The sequence below is a fragment of the Natator depressus genome, chromosome 28 (assembly GCF_965152275.1).
Source record: "Natator depressus isolate rNatDep1 chromosome 28, rNatDep2.hap1, whole genome shotgun sequence".
Taxonomy (NCBI): domain Eukaryota; kingdom Metazoa; phylum Chordata; order Testudines; family Cheloniidae; genus Natator; species Natator depressus.
The window spans coordinates 5,101,770-5,115,862 of record NC_134261.1 but is presented as its reverse complement, the minus strand read 5'-3'; the positions used below and the strand labels follow the sequence as shown (position 1 = coordinate 5,115,862).

The 14,093-nt window shown below is 50.1% G+C and overlaps 2 non-coding genes across 2 annotated transcripts; both read right to left on the bottom strand.

The window, feature by feature from the left end:
* Nucleotides 1–6,112: 6,112 nt before the first annotated feature.
* Nucleotides 6,113–6,185, bottom strand: TRNAM-CAU (transfer RNA methionine (anticodon CAU)). The gene has a single exon. It is a non-coding gene; the product is annotated as a tRNA-Met (tRNA).
* Nucleotides 6,186–10,074: 3,889 nt separating this feature from the next.
* TRNAA-UGC (transfer RNA alanine (anticodon UGC)) lies at nt 10,075–10,146 on the bottom strand. The gene has a single exon. It is a non-coding gene; the product is annotated as a tRNA-Ala (tRNA).
* Between the last annotated feature and the right edge of the window lie 3,947 nt (nt 10,147–14,093).

Sequence of the window (14,093 nt, the reverse complement as noted above, 5' to 3'; positions counted from 1 at the left end):
GATGCTGTCATTGATCTAAATTAGGAACCAGATTACAGCCCTGTATCCGAGTCTCACTGAGTAACCAGAGGTGGGGTTTCTACGAGAAAAAAGTTATTTTTCTGCAGCTGTCTCACATTCAACACTGATTTCATTTTATACACAATTGCAGCAACTAGAAAGGGTGAGTTCAGCAAAGCACCACTTCTCTTTCCTCCACATCTGCATAGTTCGGGACAACATTTCCTAATTCACAAGGTTAGCCAGGCGAGATCTTCAGGAGTAACCTCCTGTACGGCCAGGGACACAACCCATTTGAGAACCAAATACAAGGGGATTTTGCACCGTTCGATGCCTCTTACTTTGGAATTCTCTCCATGGATCGTCTGAGACAATATTGACCTGAACAATTGAACACCACTGTGATCATCTGAACTTGCTTCAGTTAGTTGCACAGTTTGGAGTCTGCTGGAGATCACAATGTCAGAGCAGAGATTTAAACACGCTACTATTCCTTTGTTAGCATGTCCAATAACTTGGAGTATTCTATCTTGTTGACTGAACTGCACTTGGACCTTCTCCATGTCATCATGGCAGGGTGGGAAAATAGCAAAAGGAAAAAGAAAAAAAAATAGAGTCTATTTTACCATTTGGCTCAAATTCCCCAGGAAATCTGTTGCATTCTGTCAAACAAAACTAATGTCCATTTATGTAACAAAACGGCCTTCAGGAGAGAGAGAAAAACCCACCTCTCACCGAGGGGTAAGAACCTTTTGGTTTCACAGAAAGTTAAATTCCAGAGCAGGATACACCTGATGACTCAGAATCAGGACAACAGATTCTCCCATCATCTTCTCCTCTCATCCTTTGAAACCCGCTTCACTCCACGCTATCTGACAATTACTGAGTCAAGTGATTTAGGAAAGTTTTAGCATCATCATAATGTGAAAAAACAACCAGCCTTCCCATCCAAAAACAATCCCAACTCAAAAGGAAAAAGACAGGAGGTGGCTTTGCCTATAGATGAAATATGGGGTTTCAACAAAGAATGATCACATGGCTTTAGATCCAATTAAACATTCTCCTTCTAGGTCTGTGACTCATCTCCAAACCTAATGAGTCTGATTTAGGATCAAAGAAATCAAACCATGATTCCCAAGCATGGAGAGCTCAGAACACTGTGTCTTGGGAAACTATGGGAAGTGGAGGGATAGAATGTGAAGATGATAAACTCTGCACAGCTGAGACAGAAGGAAACACTGCTGGGATGATGGGAAAGGGGGGAATCTGCTATAATCAAATATATTGTAAGTGAGAAAATGGCGCAAAAAATAGCTGATATTCAGCACAATCCATGGCAATGCAAATAGGGGGGAGGGATAGCTCAGAGGTTTGAGCATTGGCCTGTTAAACCCAGGGTTGTGAGTTCAGTCCTTGAGGGGGCCATTTAGGGATCTGGGGCAAAAATTGGGGATTGGTCCTGCTTTGAGCAGGGAGTTGGACTAGATGACCTCCTGAGGTCCCTTCCAACCCTGATAATCTATGAATGTGAGAACAAATGGGAATGAGGGAATCAGTGCCCAAAGGTGACTTGGTGATTCTAACAATCACTTGGCAGTGGGAGCAACAGTAGAAATGAGACGCTCCGGGGTTGCTTAGACAAGGAAAACTGATGGAGCACTGGTGAGGTTCTGAGTAAACCTGCTAGACCCCCCCCCCCCCCCAGCTACTATACACACGCTATGTCTCTTCTGCAGGAATAGTTGTGGTTTTACATCAAGCTAGCTAAGGCCATGGGAAATCCGAGTGGAGATAAGGGCCAAGTAATTTTATCTCGATGGAGCTAGTTTAGGTCACCCCTGTCCCCTGGAGCTAGTGACATTCCTGATAGGAGGGAGAGATGCTCCCACGACATGCAGAATAAAGTTGTTGATAGAATGGAGCAGAGGATTAATCCCAAAGAATGGTGAGCTACAAAAGAGAAAAACGGGCAACTTACTTAGGGGACCCAAGAGACCACGTGAGGCAAATAGTTCAAAGAGCTTTTAAGAGGGAATTAGCAAAAACTAGTAAAGAAAAAAAAACCCTGTTGTCAGCCCTTGATGAAGTTCTTGTGCCCCAGGCAGGCTTTTGGGGAGTGTGTGTGTGTGAGGGCCATGTAGCCAAGAGAGGGATCACTGAATGGGGGCAGATGTGTATGAGTGGGTGGAATTTGCTAGGCACTTAATGTCCTATCCAGGCATAGCCAGGGCCCTCATCTGGCTCACCCTGGTAAGGGCCAGCTGAGGTTCTGGATCTTGTTTAAAGGGATCTAAAGGGAAGGGAAAAGCTCCTCCCCTTGGAATGAAAATTCAGGCCCCAACGCTGAGCTTCACCCAAGCTTCTCAGGAACTGGCTACACACAAATACCTGCTGCCTGGGAAAGGCATGGAGTACCCCCAGGCACTGCAGATACATGCTCCTTCAACACCACTCCAGCACCACAGCTCTCACATGCCTCCCGCTACAGGAACTAGCCCCAACAGCTGCAGCAGTAACGAGATGGGAGGGGGGGTGGTCTGAGTCTAAGCCTAAAAGCTGCTCCCTCCAAGAAAAGCAGGCCCTGGATGAGCAGCAAACACTGAAGGTGGATTTCTTTCCGGCTCTGGGTAGAGCGTGCTTTGCACTGCTGCAGGAGAGAGCACTCGAGGAGCAAAAGTGCCAAACACGCCACACATCATGCCTCAGAAAGGAAACCCAAGTCAGCAAATTCACTTAAAGATGGAGGCAGAGACATAGCTCCCGATTCCATGCACAGTGTCTGCAGTTATCTAAGAGACACAACAACCCTCCAGTGCTTTTCATAAGAGCACAAGGTCTTTTTGCCTCCAGGTTGCAAGGCCAGTGGGGAAGGCCCAAAGTTGCCCCTCGTGGAGCCAGGAGTCCCCACACCTGCTGAGTAAAAAAAAAAGCACCAGAAAGTGGTCCATAGTCTCAAGTGGCGCCAGAGCATGACACAGCGCCCCTGGGCAGCCTTTGCTTTGCACATGCCAGCCATGCACATTTGCAAATACTTTAAAGCTCCTGTCAGTAAGTTCTGGGGACAGTTGCTCGCCTTCAGAGGAAGCTCCCTGAAATTGGCCTGTCTCACCTAGTGGTACATTGACCTCCATTCGGACTGAGCCGAAGGGGGGACCTCACTGTGGCTGCTGCTGCTGTGAGGGCAGCCACTATTGTGGCTGAAGCCATCCTGCAAGCACCTTCCACCTAGCACTGAAAAGTGCTGTAGGACATAAGGTGGGAGTGGATGAACACTAGACGGGGGGGCCCTCCTAATCTCTTCCCACTTCCGCCACCATTGGCCACCCCATACCCGGTGCTGCACCCAGTGGGCCTGAAAAAAATACGGCCAGATCTGAAGAGTCAGTTGCGTTCTTTGTGGTTGCCCTGCCATTCCCCTCGGACCTGACCTGCCCTCCAGCTCAGCCACCCACTGAAAATTGAAAAATAAAAAGTAGAGCCATAGAAGTCTTCAAAACCCACCAGGCCCAAACGCCCTTCTAATATAGCAGAAAAGCCACACTTCTCCTGACTAGCTAGGGACATCCTATTGCCCCACAAGAAGTGGAAGGCCATCGTGTTTGGTCTCAGCAGCCCTCGTGGAGCAGGGGGAAACACATGGCTGAGGAAATTCCCCATGGCCAAAAAATAGTTCTTAAGCATGACAACTTTGTAGGCTAATGACAAGGTCCACTTACACCACCAGCTGAGCCATTCCTCACAGGCCAGCAGCTGCTTCTCCCAGTGCATGTTCCCCATCTCATTCCCGATCAAATGCTGGAAGGCCCAGCTCATCAGCCTGCCCACTCTTGCAGCCCTCCTCTTCTGCCCTGACTGACAGGGAGGAGTATTAAGCCTCCCTCCCTTAGGCCCTCCCTTCAGCATTCCTGTGGAACACCAATGCCACCCAAGTGACTTAGGTTGACAGTAGGTCAACCAATAGGGCTGCCTCCTAGACCAGGCTTGCAGCCCAGCTTCAGGACTGAGAGGAAATGCACCTCGCATCCCTATCTACAGGACTCCAGGTACCTCCAGCCTTCTGGCTCAAACATCCCCTCTTGTGTTCAAGTCACAACAGCGAGTGGGCAAAAGACAGACTCCCGTGTCATTTGAGAGAGCAAGATAAAGCTTTGGAAACCCCGGTAGGGTTAGCTGGTAACCAAAGGGCCCCAAGGTCCCACTGAGATTTGAACTTGGATTGTAGGATTCAAAGCCCTGAGTGCTGGCTCTTACAACATGGGACCAGCAGGGGACCCCTCAAACTCTGTTGACTTCTGACAGGGAGGACTCTATGGGGACAATTTTTTCTGGCAGGGAGGACCCTGTGGGAACATGCCTCACTGGCCAGCCCTGCATTTCCTCAACAAGTAAGCATGCAGCGCTTTGCTGCAGGCCCAGAGGCCTTTCTTCCTCCAGACTGTGAGGCCAGTTGGCATGTGAGGAAGTTGCACCTTCAGTCCCAGGCAGTAAAGGGTCCTTCCTAGGAAAGCCCAAGTCCTGAAAAGGAAAAAGTAAAGTCAAGGAGGGTCCTCAAGAGATGGCTTTTGAAGTTCTTGGGGGACATCAGAGGGGGAAAGTGTCCTCTGCCTGTCCAGGGACTTGAACGCTGGACCCTCAAATTAAAAGTCTGAGTCAGCTTTACCAACTGAGCTAGCCAGGCTCACATTCAAAAAAGGCAACTTTGGGTCAAGAGAAAGAGGGCTGGAAACAATACAGAAAACCTGTTACTCTCGCTCTCTTAGCAGTCCTAGCCCCAGCCTGCTTGCTTTCTCCATCCAGCGCCCTGAGGCCTTATTCTTTTTTTAGTTAAATATCAGATCCAGGAGAAAACACAGTTATACAAAGCAAAACGAAATTGCAAACAGAAATGTTACTGGAAATACAAAAATAAAAGGAAAATGCAATCCCCATCACTTTATCGTATCTGGGCCATTCCTGTATCGAGAGCACCCACTAAGGTCCCTGTGTGGTTACGAGAAACCTGGAGGAATTCATACCAAAACCTGAACATGAAACTCAACTGCTCCCAGGTGCCGCAGTGAAACCCTTTCCCTGCTGTGACATTGCACTCCATATGATTTTATGAAAATATGCTAATGAGTGTGAATATTATGTAATTGGAATATGCTTCCTGCAAAAGGTCTCTTGTAAGGTATCATTACAAAGCTTATAATCTACTGTGTGTTTTCATCCTATCTGTATGAATGTATCATTCTTGTATCTGAAACTAGAAATATGAACTATAACTCTGAGGTCCTGTTGTAATTATGCAAAGTGTGGGCCATTAATGGTGGTTTGGAATCTTGATGGCTCCCATTAACCAGGACAATTGATTGTAGATGGCTCTGTCTACTTGCAAGCCTTCCTGTGAGTCAGGCCTGGAAGAATGAAGGCTTGGGGTCTCACAGGACATATGACCATGTCACCTGGTACAGGAATCCCTCTTAAACCTGGGGCTTTTCCCCAGGAGAGAGACAAAAGATTCCTGCCTTGTGCCAAAGCTATATAAGGGGGTGGATCAGAACAAAGGTGGCTGCAGTCATGAGAAATCCCCTAGCTACCACCTGAGCTGGAACAAGGACTATACCAGGGGAAAAGATTGGGCCCAGACAAGAAATAAGTCTAGTCTGTGAAAGAAGTTTATTGGAAGATCTCTGAGGGTGAGATTTTATCTGTATTGATAGGTTTCAGAGTAACAGCCGTGTTAGTCTGTATTCGCAAAAAGAAAAGGAGGACTTGTGGCACCTTAGAGACTAACCACTTTATTTGAGCATAAGCTTTCGTGAGCTACAGCTCACTTCATCGGATGCATGCATCCGATGAAGTGAGCTGTAGCTCACGAAAGCTTATGCTCAAATAAAGTGGTTAGTCTCTAAGGTGCCACAAGTACTCCTTTTCTATCTGTATTGAGTTTCATACTGTATTAGGCTTAGACTTGCGTGTTTGGTGTTTTTTATTTTGCTCTATGGAGAATACAAACTCCATAGAGAAGGAAAAGTTAATGCCTTAGAAAAGTCTGTGTGTGTGTCTAGAAACCACTCTCCTATAGTTTCTTTTCTCTGATTGCCTTTAGAGAAGCTGAAGCAGGAAGAGTTGCCCTCTCTGAGGCTTGAACTCAGGACCTTCAGATTATGAGACTGACATACTGCCAACTGCACTAAGAAGCCTTGGGAAAGCTTTAGGTTCAGTGCATATAGGACCGTCCTACAGCAGTGACTGGGGCAGAGAAGGAGCCAAGGGATGTGCTGGAAGAAGCAGGGAGATCTGGTGCCCAGAGACCTGTCCTGGCAGCTTTCTCAGTAGCAAATAAATCAATTCTCCCTACCAGCAAACAATCTACCAGAAATGATGGCAATATGGGACAGGGGGTGTTCCCAAGCCAGGGACCCACTTCCACATTTTAGAACTTACTCTCATTACCCTAGGATGGCACTTTCTATGTGAATTGTGCAAAGCACGTGGGGGAAGTTATATATGTAATAGAAACCAGTGCTGTAGGTAAGGCTTGAACTCATAACCCCAGCAGCAGTCCTCTTTGCACTAACTAGTTGCACCACTGCAGGTGCTCTTAGACAGTGTTGGGAAGTAGGCCGTTACCGGTCTCTGTGGTTCACACCTTTGCCTGGTAATTGAAAGGCGGATGGTTCCAACCTAACTAAAGACGTGGCTTTTCAGCAATGAGAATCCAGTACATTTTAACAGGAAGAAAATCTCCTCTATTCTGGTTTAGCCCCATTTGACTTCTTCTACCCATCTTCTCCCAACCCCTGTCTCTTTCCTTCCCCATTGGGGACCTGCAGAGAGGAGCCCCAGTCAGTCTCTGTCACAGAGAGTCTGTGTCCCATAAAGGGAGGGAGGGGTCACTGTAAACCATTGATAATGGGGAAGGGAGGGGTGTGTGGTTAGGGGGAGAAAGGCTGAGAACTAACAGTGGGGCCCAGAGAGATTTCCCCACAGATCGGGGACATCCCCTGCTGCCCACCATCAGCCAGCTGTGGGAAGAACAACTTGGGATTGCTTGGGGAAGCCACTTTTAAAAACACAAGTATAACATGCCAATTACATTTTAATAAAACCAAAGCCTCCTCAAACCCAGTGTTACAATCACTGGGATGACTTTGTCCTGATATTTTACCGGCTGCAGCCACAAAGTGAGTCAAATTACAGCTCCCGTTCGGAGTCAATGCACACAGAAGAATCCAGAGGCTTTTCATTCCTTAGGTTCTGCCGCCGTTTCATTTCTATCCTGTTCCAAGATTTATCGTTGTGCAAAGAAATGTTAGGCCCTTGGGAGTGTCCCCCCCCAGTCCCGCCTGCCTCCCTGGGCAATTTAAAGGGCCTGGAACCCCCACCACCATCACCAGCAGCACAAGGGGGCTAAGGCGGCTTCCTGCCCGCTCTCGCGCCGCGTGGCATGCCACTCCCGGAAGTGGCTAGCACGTCCCTGTGGCCCCTGAGGCAGGGGGGTCTCCACACGCTGCCCCCACCCTGAGCACCAACTCTGCCAACTGTGGCAATGGGAGCTGTGGGGGTGGAGTCTGCGGGCAGCAGTGTGCAGAGATGCCCCCAGCCCTCCTGCTTGGGAGCTGCTGCCAGAGGGGGGTGTAGGTTGCTTTTCGGAGATGCCCAAGGTAAACGCCACACCCCCAACCCCCTGCCCCAGTCCAGACCTCACACCCACACCCAAACTCTCTCCAAGAGTATGCCCCCCACACCCCCTCCTGCACCCCAACCCCCTGCATGAGCCCAGACCCCACACCCAAACTCTCTCCCAGAGCCTTAGGCAGGTGTGGGGGATGGGGGCAGGACTTGATCTCATTCTGGGCACCACCAAAAATTATACAAACCTGCCGCCCCTGTCCAACCCAACCTTCTGCTGATGCACCTCAGCCCCCACCCGTGCAGGGTTGGAAGCTTGCATTACTTAAATTCCAGGACACTGGGGGATTTCAGCTCCCCTTTGTCCAGAGGGAACCTGTGTGTTAAAGTGCTAAAGGAATTGGCAGATGTGATTGCAGAGCCATTGGCCATTATCTTTGAAAACTCATGGCAATCGGGGGAGGTCCCAGAAGACTGGAAAAAGGCTAATGTAGTGCCCATCTTTAAAAAAGGGAAGAAGGAGGATCCTGGGAACTACAGGCCAGTCAGCCTCACCTCAGTCCCTGGAAAAATCAAGAAGCAGGTCCTCAAGGAATCCATTCTGAAGCACTTAGAGGAGAGGAAAGTGATCAGGAACAGTCAGCATGGATTCACCAAGGGCAAGTCATGCCTGACTAATCTAATTGCCTTCTATGACGAGATAACTGGCTTTGTGGATGAAGGGAAAGCAGTGGACGTGTTGTTCCTTGACTTTAGCAAAGCTTTTGACACCGTCTCCCACAGCATTCTTGCCAGCAAGTTAAAGAAGTATGGGCTGGATGAATGCACTATAAGGTGGATAGAAAGCTGGCTAGATTGTCGGGCTCAACGGGTAGTGATCAATGGCTCCTTGTCTAGTTGGCAGCCGGTATCAAGTGGAGTGCCCCAGGGGTCGGTCCTGGGGCCGGTTTTGTTCAATGTCTTCATAAATGATCTGGAGGATGGTGTGGATTGCACCCTCAGCAAGTTTGCAGATGACACTAAACTGGGAGGAGTGGTAGATATGCTGGAGGGTAGGGATAGGATACAGAGGGACCTAGACAAATTGGAGGATTGGGCCAAAATAAATCTGAGGAGGTTCAACAAGGACAAGTGCAGAGTCCTGCACTTAGGATGGAAGAATCCCATGCACCGCTACAGACTAGGGACCGAATGGCTCGGCAGCAGTTCTGCAGAAAACGACCTAGGGGTTACAGTGGACGAGAAGTTGGATATAAGTCAACAGTGTGCCCTTGTTGCCAAGAAGGCCAATGGCATTTTGGGATGTATAAGTAGGGGCATTGCCAGCAGATCGAGGGACGTGATTGTTCCCCTCTATACTCCAGATGAGGCTTCACCAATGTCGAACTGTGTCCAGTTTTGGGCCCCACACTACAAGAAGGATGTGGAAAAATTGGAAAGAGTCCAGCAGAGGGCAACAAAAATGATTAGGGGACTGGAACACAGGACTTATGAGGAGAGGCTGAGGGAACTGGGGATGTTTAGTCTTCGGAAGAGAAGAATGAGGGGGGATTTGATAGCTGCTTTCAACTACCTGAGAGGTGGTTCCAAAGAGGATGGCTCTAGACTGTTCTCAGTGGTAGAAGAGGACAGGACAAGGTGTAATGGTCTCAAGTTGCAGTGGGGGAGATTTAGGCTGGATATTAGGAAAAACTTTTTCACTAGGAGGGTGGGGAAACACTGGAATTCGTTACCTAGGGAGGTGGTGGAATCTCCTTCCCTAGAAGTTTTTAAGGTCAGGCTTGACAAAGCCCTGGCTGGGATGATTTAGTCGGGGATCGGTCCTGCTTTGAGCATGGGGTTGGACTAGATGACCTCCTGAGGTCCCTTCCAACCCTGATATTCTATGATTCTCCCCACTCCCCAAAAGGTTCTTGTCCATAGGATAACTGTAGGGGTGCTGGGTCCTGCTGTGTCTTTTCTCTCTCTAGGACAGGCCAGGGTGCCTAGAACTGGGGCATCTGAGCACCCAGGACCTTCTGTGGAACTGCAATTCCCCTTCCCCTTCTATGGTCTCATCTGTCATTGACTCCAGACTTTTTTCTATCCATCGTCAGCACCATCCCAAGCCAGCTGCACTCGCCTCAAAAGGACAGCGTCCCCTGGTGGGTGTAAATCACTGCCACCTCTCCTCTCTGAGCACCGACTGCCCCTCCGTTTCCTTGCCCCTCAGTCTGGGCTGATGGGACCTTTCCCTCCAGTGCTGGAGAATTCTCCCTTCTCATCCACCATTGTCCCAAATAGCACAGCAGGTGGGAATCTTAAAAGTACCAAGGTGACTTTGGAGCAGAAACCCCCCCAGACCTTCCATGCAATTGGCATTTGCCCCTCACGGAGCAGGATTGAAACTCGTGCAAGGAGACTGGTGGGCCACATCCCTGCTGGGCATGAGCAAAGCAGCCGGGTGAAAAGAGAACTTGGAGATGCTGGGGCTTGAACCCAGGGCCTCATACATGCAAAGCATGCGCTCTACCACTGAGCTACATCCCCAGATGGGTTACAGCTGCTATGGGTTACACTCAGATCCTTCCTGTTTCCAGAGTGTCTGGGAGCCTAAAAGCAGCATGGGGGACACATTCCCTGCTCTGAGGGCCAAATCTGCTCTCCTGGAGGTTGCTGGTTCATAGGGGGCACTTTGCAGCACAGCCAGATTCAATGTGTGGGGGAGAGAGAGTGTGTGCCCTGGACTCAGGGGCAGAGATACACTCAGCCCTCTCCCCTGCATTGGTGGCGGGAGGGTGCTGCAATCCCCTGCTGGAAGGTCATGGTGGTAGGGGGCTCAGTGAGCAGCTCAACACCTGACCCTGGTGGCAGAAGTGGTGTGGGGAGCTCCAGGTGTTTCTAGGATCTGCTATTTCCACTTGCCTGTAAAGTCCAGCTTTCCCCAGCACATTCACTGCAGTGCAATTGTGTCACTGTTTCCATGGCTCTACAGCAAAGACTCACTCCTGGTTTCCCTTCTATCTGCAGCACGATCAGCCTGTGTCAGTGGTTAATGAGGTGGATCTAGTTGTAGATGGTTATTCATTCCCCACCTTGACAATTCAGACAGTCCCTTTCCTACTAAAATCCCCAGCACCTCAGTGATCCCGGGAGCAGGGGTTGGGGTTTTCCCTGAGGGCCTGAGATTTTGAGGGTCCTTTTTTCCCTCAGCAGGGAGTGAACTCAGCTTTTCCCCCATCCCAGACATTCCATGAAATAACTGTAGCAGCATAAAGAAAGAGGGGAGGGAACATCTCACGGCCAGGGCTGGAGGTGCCCAGGGCCCCCTGCTTGTCCATTGTTTCCATCGCAGAAGAGGAAGGTTCCACGGAATTTGACACCCTGCTTTGCACGAGGGACAGAGAAAGATCTTGCTGTTCCTGTGTCCGTGCAAAGAAAATTGTGCTTCTGTATGAAAGAGAGGTAGGAAATCGCCCCACGGTGGGACAATATCCTCAGGATTAAGAGCAAAGGACTCAGGCTGAGAACTGATTTCACTCCACTCATCTGGGATTTAACAAATTGTCTTCCATGGAGAGATTGCAAACTTGTGACATTGCTCCAGACTCTGGGGGTTCGGGCTGCTTTAACTCTTGGTAAAAAACATGAGCTTCGTTCCAAGAAGGGAGAGAGGAGAAGCCTGAAGCTGACTTTAGTTTGAGGCTGGGGTCTCCTGGATGGGTGGAAACTTCCTTTGCTGCCACCAGGGGACAGCAGCTACTGGCGACATCCCAGGGCTGAGATGAAAGGGGAATGTTGCATGGACTTTACCATACAGGCCCCATCCTGCCTCTCAGAGCCCACAGGAGAGACTCTAGAGACGGGCGAGTCATTTCTCAGAAGAGCTGCTAGGACTCCTTCCTGCCAACAATTCACACCTCCTGCTCCCCCCGCCCCTCAAATTTTTCTGCTCCAAAGGCTCCTGAATGCTGAGAATGGGGAAGGGGGGTGGGGGTCACTCCACCATCTGAAATGAAAGGGATGCTCCTGGATGGGAAGGAAAGAACAGAAAGCAACGAGAGAGAAAGAAACCGAAAAAAAAAAAAAAAAAACCCTCTTCTCTCTCCCTTTCCCCTCCCATCAAGAAATGTGATGAATGGGGAAACTCCCCTCCCCAGGAACAATGAAGAAAACAGAAAGAGATTCACCACAAACTGGACAACAACAGACTTGGTTGCATCATGTCACAGTGAGACAAAGAAGCTGGAATTGTGGGTTCTGCTTAAGGTGACCAGACAGCAAGTGTGAAAAACCGGGATGGGGGTGGGGGGTAATAGGAGCCTATACAAGAAAAAGACCCAAAAATCAGAACTTTCCCTATAAAATCGGGACATCTGGTCGCCCTAGTTCTCCTCTCAAGGATTCAAATCACTTGCAGCATTGAAAGCAAGCCCCAGGCTGATCAGCAGGTGAGTCTGAATTAGCATGAAACTTCCAAGTGTGTCAGACAGTCAGCTTTCCAGGGGGGCGGGGAAATCAAACTCTGGTCTCCTGTAGCAGGAGCAGGGATACTCACCGCTATCTTACCAAGCAGGTAGCTGCCTTTCAACAGACCCCTAGGAGAGGGAGTGCTGGCGGCTCTGCAGTTTTCGCACTGGGGAGGAGGGCCAGACTAGTGGGGCTGTCTCAGGACGCACCAGTGGCTCTAGGTCACATGTTGGGGGGCAGGTGTCAGTAGGGGCTACAGGATGGGGGCTCTGGTTAAAATGAAACTGCACAAAAAACTCCTGCTTTGCTTCAGGGAAAGGCCCTACTTTGGCCTCTCCCCATTTCATGAAAATCCCCATCTCTACCCCGCCCCTCAGAAACCCCCTCTCTCCCTTGGGTATTTTCATGGTTTCTTCCTTTTTTCATGGTCTTGTACAAATATTTTTACCGTGGAAATGATCAAGTACATTTTAAATGAGAAAACAGTCAAACAACACATCTGTCTCTCCTTCACCACACATAGTGTTGTTAGGGTCCTTCATTTTCAGGTTCTATTTTATTTAATTTTTCCCGGGAATTGATTAGTGTTTATTAGCACCACCACAAAAACAGGTGAAAATCAGTGCAAACAACTATTAATAATGTTTCTGGGTAAATCTCGGGGTTTATTTTGGTGGACGGAAAGACAGGGGGAAAAAGTATTTAGTAGATGAATGCTTTTAATTCCATTCATTGATGTGGTTTGTTGCAGAACTAAAACAGAACTCAAAACAAAATGAGTTTAAGAAAACAATCTCTCTCTAATCCCCAAATAAAACTTTTCATTTGAATGAACAGGTTACTGGTGCAGACTTACAACTATTAGGCTATACATATTGACATTTAATAACTGGGCCACCCCATTTGCAGCGCATACACTCAGCTTCATCCTTTTCTCCTGTTGCTAACAGCTTGAAATGTGCACGTGATGAGCGTGAGATTCATCAGTACATTCAGAGGTGCACCACTTCAGAGCTGGCATGCATGCCTCTTTGTTTATTGTGTGTATCTTCTAGACCGGGGTGGGCAAACTACAGCCCGCCGGCCGAATCCGGCCCATCAGGGCTTTGGATCCAGCCTGCAGGATTGTCAGCCCAGTGGTGCCACAGGGCTAAGGCAGGCTCCCTGCCTGTCCTGGCCCTGCACTGCTCCTGGAAGCGGGGGACGGTGCCTGCAGGCAAGAGCACCACGTCCCTGCAGCCCCTGGGGGATGGGGGAGCAGAGGGTGCCGCAAGCTGCTCTTGCCTGCAGGCACCACCCCCCACCACCACCACCCCCCGCAGCTCCCATTGGCCGGGAATGGGGAACCGCGGCCAATGGGAGCTTTGGGGAAGGTACCTGCAGGTGAGGGCAGTGCGCGAAGCCCTCTTCTCCCCCTCCCCCAGGGGCCACAGGGACGTAGTGCCGGCCATTTCCAGGAGTGGCGCAGGGCCAGGGCAGGCAGGGAGCCTGCCTTAGCCCTGCTGCGCACCGCTGCCATCCCAGAGCAGTTCCAAGTAGGTAGCGCCAGGCCGGAGCCTGCACCCTGAACCCTCCTGCACTCCACATCCCAACCCCCTGCCCTGAGCCCCCTCCTGCACCCCTCCCTGCACCTCAACCCCCTGCCCTGCGCCCCGCCCACACTCTGCACCCCTCCCTGCACCCCAATGCCCTGCCCTGAACCCCCTCCTGCACCCTGCACCCCGTCCTGCACCCCAACCCTCTGCCCTGAGCACTTTCCCACACTCTGCACCCCCTCCTACAACCCAACCCCCACCCTGAGCCTCCTGTCGCACCCCTCCTGCACTCCGACCCCTTGCTCTGAGCCCCTTCCTGCACACTGCACTCCCTCCCACACCCCGCACCCCAACCCCCTTCCCCAGCCCTACATTCATGGCCCTGCATACAATTTCCCCACCCAGATGTGGCCCTGTTCTAGACTTATTCAGAGCCTTTCTTCAACAGGCGGCTTTGCATATACACACAGACTCATGTATTATCGTAATACA